Source organism: Gopherus flavomarginatus, chromosome 9, assembly GCF_025201925.1.
Source record: "Gopherus flavomarginatus isolate rGopFla2 chromosome 9, rGopFla2.mat.asm, whole genome shotgun sequence".
NCBI lineage: Eukaryota > Metazoa > Chordata > Testudines > Testudinidae > Gopherus > Gopherus flavomarginatus.
The window spans coordinates 7,977,640-7,986,946 of record NC_066625.1 but is presented as its reverse complement, the minus strand read 5'-3'; the positions used below and the strand labels follow the sequence as shown (position 1 = coordinate 7,986,946).

The 9,307-nt window shown below is 45.9% G+C and overlaps 1 long non-coding RNA gene across 1 annotated transcript; it reads right to left on the bottom strand.

The window, feature by feature from the left end:
- Positions 1-2,615: 2,615 nt before the first annotated feature.
- On the bottom strand, positions 2,616-8,992 carry LOC127057659 (uncharacterized). The gene is made up of 3 exons (XR_007776144.1): positions 8,907-8,992; positions 5,491-5,645; positions 2,616-3,911 (listed from the first exon to the last, which is right to left on the bottom strand). It is a non-coding gene; the product is annotated as an uncharacterized LOC127057659 (long non-coding RNA).
- Between the last annotated feature and the right edge of the window lie 315 nt (positions 8,993-9,307).

The window sequence follows — 9,307 nt, the reverse complement described above, 5'->3', positions numbered from 1 at the left end:
CACCAGTCATGCTACCATCCCCCCATCATCACACCGTCACTGATCCCACACCAGCATCACCCCCTCTCTCCCCTGCACTCATGCCGTCATCCTGCATCATCACACCATCACTGGTATCACACCAGCATCTCCCCACCCCATCTGCAATCATGCCATCATCTCCCACCCCAATCATCACAGGAATCAGTATGTTACAGTGTGAGGATACAAGCACAGTCTCTAGAGCTGTCAAGTGTAGGGAATCTGTTGGGAGTGTGAATGATGTTTTCTGACATATAAACAGAAAGGAGATCTTTCTACCCTGATGTCTGAATGGTATGTGCATCCTATAATCATTTCATTGGAAATTTCAGCTATGGGCTGAAATACTGACTTTTGAAAAAAGCAAGATATGCAGGGTGTCAGAGCAGAATATAACTGTGAAATTATTAAAAATATTCTCACCCAGCCTTCCAGTTTTTTTCAGCATTGCCAAGTGATTAGAACAGGAGCTTGGGAGTCAGGAGTTCTGTTCCCTTCTATGCTATTGACTTAGTCTATGACTTTGGGCAAGTCACTTAATATCTGTGCACCTCATTTGCCCTATTTGTAAAATAGGGATAATAATACCCTGCTTTGAAAAGTATTTTAGGATCCACAGATGAAATATGCTATGGAACTGAAAAGTATTATTAATGCCATCAGTAGAAATCTCTCCCCTTTTCCCATCTCCAGCAGTGGCCTAATCAATAAGACTCATACTCCCACCTTTAACAATTTCAGCCTTCTAAGTGTCTTCTCCCTGTATTGATCTTTGCTCATGTGCTACTGATGCACACATCTTTTATGGTGTACTGTATACATGTTTGTCAGCACTTCTGCCTAACACATCAACCTCCTCTTGGTGTAGTATCCATCTTCTGCTTCTGTACATCTCTCTGCTAGTTAAAAAAAAAAAGAAAATCTCTTCAGAACTCATTGCATAAGAATTCTCTTTGGGAGAGAAAGTGAAGATGTAATGCTTTTTACCATCACTAACTAATATTTCTTCCCTCCTACCTAAATATCATCTTGTAAACATTTACATAACAGAACAATAAGAGTTTACATGTTTATACATCATTGCATCCCAAAGGATCTTAGAATGCAACAAATTATTACAAATATTTAAAATATAAGAAAGTGAGGCTCATATAATATGTTTGATACAGTATGTTGGGTTTTACCTAGATTACAATCCACTGAAAAATCTCTTCTCTTTTACACACACACACACAGACACTGAGAGCAAAGACACCAGTGTGTCTGGTGACAGTCTCCTCTTGCTGTTCCCAGATCTTTGAAAACATCAGCAGATACCTGGTCCATCTTTGGGCATCTCACATTCTAGGAATGAACTCTTAATAATGAGTTGAACAAAATCAGCATCATGGACTACTGATGACTGCCCTTGGACTCCCCATAATTCTGCTCCTGTTAACAGGTGTTATGTTATCATTATTATGAAATTTAGTCTTTACCTATGGGTTAGGAGCAGATAAACCCACCTGATGCTCAGGAAATTTCCAGTGCTGCAGGGCAAGCTTCATTGAGCAACATGGGCAGATCCTTTCTGCCTGACAGATGGCATTCTGAAGGCTCCAGTACTGTACTGTGGCCAAGTCTGAATATACCCATGTCTGTAGGTGGTGGAATGTGTCGAACCCTCTCAACTGTCTGTCGTTGTCACAGACCATTCCAATAAGCGAAACTATGTGAAGAGTGATATCGTTCTACATTTGTCAGTTAGAGATGGCAACTGCAGCTGTTAGCAGTTCATCCCTCATGCTTTTTATAATATATTTTTGTGGGAGTTTAGCACTGGCAAAAGGTGTTAGCTCAACAGTCCTCACGACTGAAGTTTTCTGTCCACAGGAGAGATCAGTTGTGCAAGCCTTTCCCCCACAACCACCACCACCGTGCCTCATCCTTGACTGCATGAACCTCCTCTAGAGATAAAAAGGTTATTAAATCACTTTGCCCTTTCAACACTTGGCCTTCCTGCTGAGATTGATAATAAGAGTGCCAGTTGTGGTGTTAATTATCTAGATACTTGTCCTCCAGAACTAGAATGAGAGCCACGAATCATCCGTTGGCAATATCTTTTGGTCACTGTTGACCTGATCTATTTCAAACAGGGGATTTAGACCTGAAAAACCCTAGGGCTCATTACTACCCAGTCCCACATGGATCCTTCATGCTGACTAAAAGAGGTTCCTGGAATGGAAGCTTTTCTAAAGGCTGACATCCTTAGGTCAGAACTGAAAAATTGATTTAAAAGAATCACAGACTTTGTCAGGCTGAGATTTTACAGACAACTGCTCTACCGTTATTGCAATAGCCCAGAGTAACGGTATGCGGTTTAAGCCTCTGTCCCTCCACCTGATTTATGGTAGTGTTCACAGTAGCCACAAAGTGGGCATTTCCATCCCCCTAAAACTGTATGACTATCTGTTTAGTCCATACAGCCAAGTGTACCCTACACATATCAATTTATATTTAACACATTTTAAAAGGGCAAAAAAGCTTTATTTTTGTAGTTAACGACTGCCCCCGTAAGTCATGTGGTGAGTGGGACAAAAGTTGTAAACACATAGTAATAATGGGATGTATTTACTACTTTTGATTAGTATTGTAAGAGGGAACAAAAATAAAGGATAGATTTGCAGTGGAGAGTAGACCCTGCACAAACAAGCTCCGGACAATTAGGTGTTGATGTTACACTCCCAGGCCAGGAACAGTTTTAAGACTGGAATTTTATTAAACTTAGTATCAAAACAAACAAACACAGCTCACACAAGGCCCATTGCTGCTAAGTTCTTCTGGAGAGCATACACAGCTTTTCTTCTTCAACCCCCTCAGCAGACCTTCAATCCTTAAAGGGACAGGACACAGGTAAATTTAACCCTGACATTTCCCTTTGAGTACTACTCTCCCCACTCATATCTGTAATGTTATCCCAACAGTCCTATTTACAAAATATAACATGCAGCCCATTCATTTGACTTATTAGCAGTAATCCATGAGTTCCACAAGTTCATCACTGTATACGCAGTGTTGTTATAGCCATGTTGGTCCCAGAATATTAGAGAGATAAGGTAGGTGGGTAATATCTTTCTTTGGATCAACTTCTGTTGGTGAGAGAGAGAAGCTTTTGAGCTTACACACAGAAGAAGAGCTTTGTGTAAGCTCCTCTCTCCCACCAACAGAAGTTGGTCCAATAAAAGATACTATCTCACCCGCCTTGTCTCTCTAAGCTCATAATTGTCATTCCCAACTAAATGTTAGGTTGCTCCTCTTTCACGAATTCAGGTGCTTATGGTGGAAACTTCTGCATCTCTCTTCAGTTTATTCCACATTAAGTAGAAAGTTTCTGCAGCAATTGGAAGTTTGCTATCCAACAGAACAGCCAGTTCTGAACAGCTTAAATTACCAAAAATATTCCTATTTTATGGAAATAACAGTTCCTATATGATCAATGGGATAACCAGGTATCTCCAAGTCACTGGGCATGTGGCAAGCTATTTAGAAAAGCATCTACTAAATTAACATACTAACAAACTACCCAGAACTATAAAACACTTAATTTAGAACAATAGCCATACCATAAGTCACTATTACAAATATTGCATCAGACTTGGGTAGAATGTAGAATAAGGTATAGGAGTAGGCACTCAGAATGGCATCTGACAAACATGAGGACAACCCCAGGGCGCATTCACCAACCCAGTAGTTGGTTTTAGACATTGTTAAGCCATTCAGTGTCTGTGGGGCAGTTCTCTCTCTAGTTGGACAACCTCATATGTCAGTGGATTGTCCTGGTGATCTGTCTTCTTGTGCTCTACTTGTTTCAGGTTCCATGGGTATGGTTTGGGATACATGTCTTTCAGTGCCTGGTGGAAATGTCACATCAGTCTCATCAGCAGTTTTCACATTGACAGGATCAATAACATTCTCATTTACCCGACATGGATAAAATGCTTCTGCCTCTGCAGTCACAGCCTCTGTGCCATGGGCAGCAGCTGGCAGGTACCATCACATAATGAGATTCATTTTCATTCTCACTATCAGAATCATTGGAGTCTAAATTCTTGTCCTTATTTTGATCTTTTATTGCATTAGTTTGCCTTATTCTCTGTGTCTTCTGCTGTGGTGGTTTAGAGGGGGGTGTTATGTTCACAGGTAAGAAGCCCACAGGGAAATAAAAGATTACAGTGAAGAACTCTAATACCTCCTTTTCCATCTTCTTCGTTTCCTTCATAGACTAAACTATCCCTTTTCCTTTCAAGAACAACATAAATTTAATCTTCCCAGCAGGATTTTAATTTCTCCTCTTTCTGAAAGATTCCTGACAAGTACTCTGTCACCTGGGAAGGGGGCAGTGCCATTTCTTTTCTGATAATTATAATGATTCTTTTCATGAGCAGCAGATTTTTTTTTTAAATTTTGATGCCATTTCATAAAATTCATTCATCTGTTGTTTCCATTTCTCAACATAATCTTTCTAGTCCCCTGGAGCAGATTCAGAGTTTATAGGTAGACCAAATGTGATGTCAATGAGCAAACATGGTGATCATCCATACAATTAATAGAATGATAAGACCCCTATAGCTTAATTTCTGGTAAAGTGATAGGCATAAATTACTTTACTAAGAGAATCCTTTCAGTTTGACTATTTTTCTCTTGCAAGGTTCTCAATGTGGCCAGCAGAGTTTGTTTCCGCCTTTCTACCTGCTCACTACCCTGTGGGTGGTATGGGGTTGTATGAGGTGTTTCAATATTACAGTAGTTCTATAACCTTATGAATAAATTATTTCGAACTCCGCTTCTAGGTCATGATGACTCCTTTTAAAACTAAGTCACTGAAGATTTTGTCTGCCACAGTCCTTCCTGGCTTGTTAGCGGTGGTAGGGAAGGCTTGAACAAACCTCATGACGTGATCCACTACGATTAAGATTTGCTTCTCTGTGGATGCAAGAGGCCTATTGATACAAGCTCAAATCATTCTGTTGTAACTGCGTTAGCTGGTGGAACTCTGGTGACGTTTCCATTTGCTCTTTTGCTATAGCAATAAGGTGTAAAATCTTATCTTTTAATACAAGCAAAGTAGACAATCCATAATCTTCCAACTCTTCCTGTCCATTTAAGTGGCATCTTATATATTTGATTAAAGCAAAATGGCTTTTAGCTCCAGTTTCACTGCAACTTGTCCCAGAAATGCCCAGAGAGTCATAGATTTCTCTTAAATGCTCATCCTTCAGCTGGTACCTCCTACCTCCATGTGCAGGTCCTCTAAGTCAATGGTTTTCAACTTTTTTTCATTTGCGGACCCCTAAACAATTTAAAATGGAGGTGCAGACCCCTTGGAAATCTTAGGCCTGGTCTACACTCGGGGGCGAGATTGATCTAAGATACACAACTTCAGCTACGGGAATAGCGTAGCTGAAGTCGACGTATCTTAGACTGACTTACCTCCCATCCTCATGGCGCAGGATCGACAGCCGCAGCTCCCCGCAGCTCCCCCGTCGACTCCTCTTCCGCCTCTAGCCCTGGTGGAGTTCGGGAATCAATGGCAGAATGTTCAGGATTGATTTATCGTGTCTAGTGGATTCTCTGCAGCTTGAGGTCTTCAAACCACAATTTGAAGACTTCAATACCTCAGGCATAGGTTAGGGGTTTGTTATAGAAGTGGATGGGTAAGGTTCTGTGGCCTGCTTTGTGCAGGGGGTCGGACTAGATGATCACATTGGTCCCTTCTGACTCTAGAATCTATGAATCTATGAATTCCCAATAGATCGATTGCTACCCACAGATCTGGCGAGTAGTGTGGACGTACCCTTAGACATAGTCTGCAGACCGGAGCCCCAGCGGTGTGTGGCCCACTGGTTGAAAACCACAGTTCTATGGTAACAACAATCTTTTACGGACCCCTTAGACATAGTCTGGGCACCCTCAGTGATCCACAGACCACAGGCTGAAAACCACTGCTCCAAGTCTCTCCCAGCCATAGTGCTTGCAAACAATTAAATTTCCCCTGGCAGCTTTTCCTGGAACAGTGTACAGCAGCTTGTAGGTAGGTTCCTCTGGCAAGGGGGTCAGTTCATTGCAATTCAGCCTTTTCTGCTTGTGCTCACCAAATACTAAATCTCAGATTAGGGGCAGTTTTAAAATTAGAGTTTTATTAAACAGTATTAAATGCACAAGTCTCATTGCAGCTTTTGATCCCCTCAGCTCAGCAGACCTTCAAGCCTTAAAGAGACAGGGCACAAGTAAATCTAACCCTGACATTCCCCTTTGAGTACTACATTGGGTCTGCCCCCATGCAAGGCAGGAGATGAGAGACCAATTCAGAGGTGTGAGGCTTTTGGTACCTGTAATTAGACCAAGAAGCATCAAATAGAAAATGCTGAAGAATAAGTTTTGAGCCTGACCATCAACCTGGATCCAAACATCTCCAGACTTTGCGAAAACTCAGGTCTAGGGGTGGCAGGTTATATGGGCTCGAGGTGGACCTCACTCACCTGAGCAGCTGCTGGGGCTTCGGTGAGGTTTGACCCTGTGATCCACTCTCTCCCCCCGCAGCCCCCACTCCTGCCCAATGCTGGGGAAGGGGCAGCCCCATCCCCAGTGAGGCAAGGGTGAGGGGCAGCAGGCTGCAGCAGGGGAGGAAGGAAGCCACATGTGCTGGCAGTTCCCCCCGCCCCACAGCACCCACCCACCTACCACAGGGGAGATGGGGGAGGAGGAGAGATTCCTAGACCTGAGCAGCCGGGGCTTGAGTGAATTTTGTGACACCCAACCCTCCCCAAGCCACCATCCTGCAGTCCCCACTCCTGCCCCACGCTGGGCAAGGGGCAGTTCCATCCCCGATCCCCAGTGAGGCTATGGTGAGGGGCAGCAGCAGGGGAGGCCACACGTGATGGCAACCCTCCCAACCCCCAGTACTCACTATAGGGGAGGCGAGTGGGCTTTCTGGACCTGAGAGAGTCCCTAGGAGCATGTGCAGTGACCATGGTGCAGTGAGTATGCTGCTGAGGGGTGAGGGGGGAGAGGAGGGGTCCCTCCCTTGGAGCTTGCTGCTGTCAGTAAGGGGGGGGAGTCCTCTCTGGCCCTAGCCCTGGGGTAGCCTGTCTGCACCTCAAGTTCCTTATCCTCAGCCCTGTCCCACCCCAGAGCCTGCGCCCCAGCACCCCAACCCTGAGCACCCTCCTGCACTGTGAACCCCTCATCCCCAGCCCCACCCCAGAGCCCTCACTTGGGGAAAAACGTGCAACTTAAATTTGGTGGTCACTTTGGAGTATCATTGTGTTTAGCATAATACTTGATTATTTTCCACCCTTTAAAGTAGATAACTAGTCGTATACAGGTGTTACAAAGTGGGAAAGTTCTGAATGTTTTCTCTGAATACTGTGTGGGTGCCTCAGTTTCCCCTATGCATTTCTCAAGGATCTAGATGGTGGGATAAGGGTGTGTGATTGTTGTAGGGCCCTAGAGTGCCAGTGTGATGCCATCTGCACAGAAAATGGCCGAAACCCTGTCTCCGGGCAACTGATGGCCTGGGGCACTCTCCTGCAAGGTGCCCTCTGAAGGTGTTGGAGAACAAAGAGATTACGTGGCCTCCTAACGCCTGGAAAAGAGACAAAGGCCAGAGGAGGGAGTGTCAGTGCCTGTGCAGACTTCCGGGAAGTGCATGGTGTGGAAGGGGATGCTGGGATGCTCTGGAACTACTCATACAAAGCCAGTCAGGACTCTGGGGGAGCCTCCTCTCTCTGAGCATACTGTCTCCAGGGCAAGAAGCTTACCCCTTCCTGGGTCTGACCTCAGAGCATTCAGCATGCCCTTCCACACTGTGCGCTTTCTCCAGCTAGTGTGCCCAGGCAGGTCCTGGGGCAATCAGAAGTCCCTGCACCCCAACTCTGCAGTCAGACGTGACTCTCAGCCAGCCGGTAAAACAGAAGGTTTATTAGACGACAGGATCACAGTCTAAAACAGGGCTTGTAGGTACAGAAAAAGAATCTTGCACGGTGGGAAGCCCAGACTCAAGTTCTGGGCCTCTCTCCATTTCCCCAGCCAACTCCAAACTGACACTTCCTCTTCTGGACAAGGAGGCCACCCGATCCCTTTGTCCCCAACATCTTCAGTTGGCACCTTGCAAGGGAAACTGAGGCACCCACACAGTATTCAGAGAAAACGTTAAGAACATTCCCACTTTGTCACAACAGGTGCAACAAAATATAATACCGTATATTGAAGCAGGCAAGTGCTGCTTCTGACTTTCCACTTTTAATTGACCCTTGTAATCTTGTGGTGCCAATGTGTTGTAGCTTCATTTTATATTGGCTTACAGAGCGGGGGCGGGCACCACCATTTTGGGCACCATCAAAAACTATACAAACCTGCGGCCTATGCTCAGGTCTGGATCCCATCTTGCACCTCAGGGGTTTCTTTAGAGGTCTCCCATCGAAACACTGACTAAATGCCAGCCCAGTTTACTTTGTGGGGTCTGACAAGAGGCCAGCCCCAGGCATCACTAGGGCTTGCTAAAGATAGCAATGAGACTTTTCACTTTAAGGCTCTATTTCCAAAAATCATTGCCTGAGTTACCGAGACACCACTAAAACAACAAGGAGTCCGGTGGCACCTTAAAGACTAACCAATTAATTTGGGCATAAGCCCAATGAAAACTTATGCCCAAATAAATTGGTTAGTTTTTAAGGTGCCACCGGACTCCTTGCTGTTTTTGTGGATACAGACCGACACGGCTATCCCCTGATGAGAGACCACTGAACACACAACACATGCATGTGCCCAAGCAAAACAGGGGCCAGGCAGGAAGGGGTGACTAGAGGGCAAGGCGAGGGAGCAGGAGGTAGGATGGGGCCCCTCACCTTACTTCTCCAGTGCTATCCCCACTCTTTGGAGCACAGGACCCCAGAGCGGCCATGCCCTGGTGGCAGGTCTCCGCTGAGCCCAGAGGGGCGCGGGGAAGGGGCTCTGCGCTGGGGGAGGCAGAACGAGCTGAGAGCTGCGATATGAGCAGGGAGGGGGGTTGCTCCAGGAGCTGCCTTAAAGCCGCAGGCTCCCCTAACGCCGAGTCCCGGCTCACCCCTGGGCTGGTGCCGCTTTAAGGCGGCGCCTGCGACCGCCTGTCAATGGGAAGAGGAACTGGGGTGAACACTGCCGGGTTGGGCTGCCGCAGGGCCAAGGGGGATAGCTAGGCTCGCCGAGGACCGCTGCCCCGGCCCTCCTGCTCCGGGACGGGGCGAGGGGCTGGGCAGCAAACGGCTCT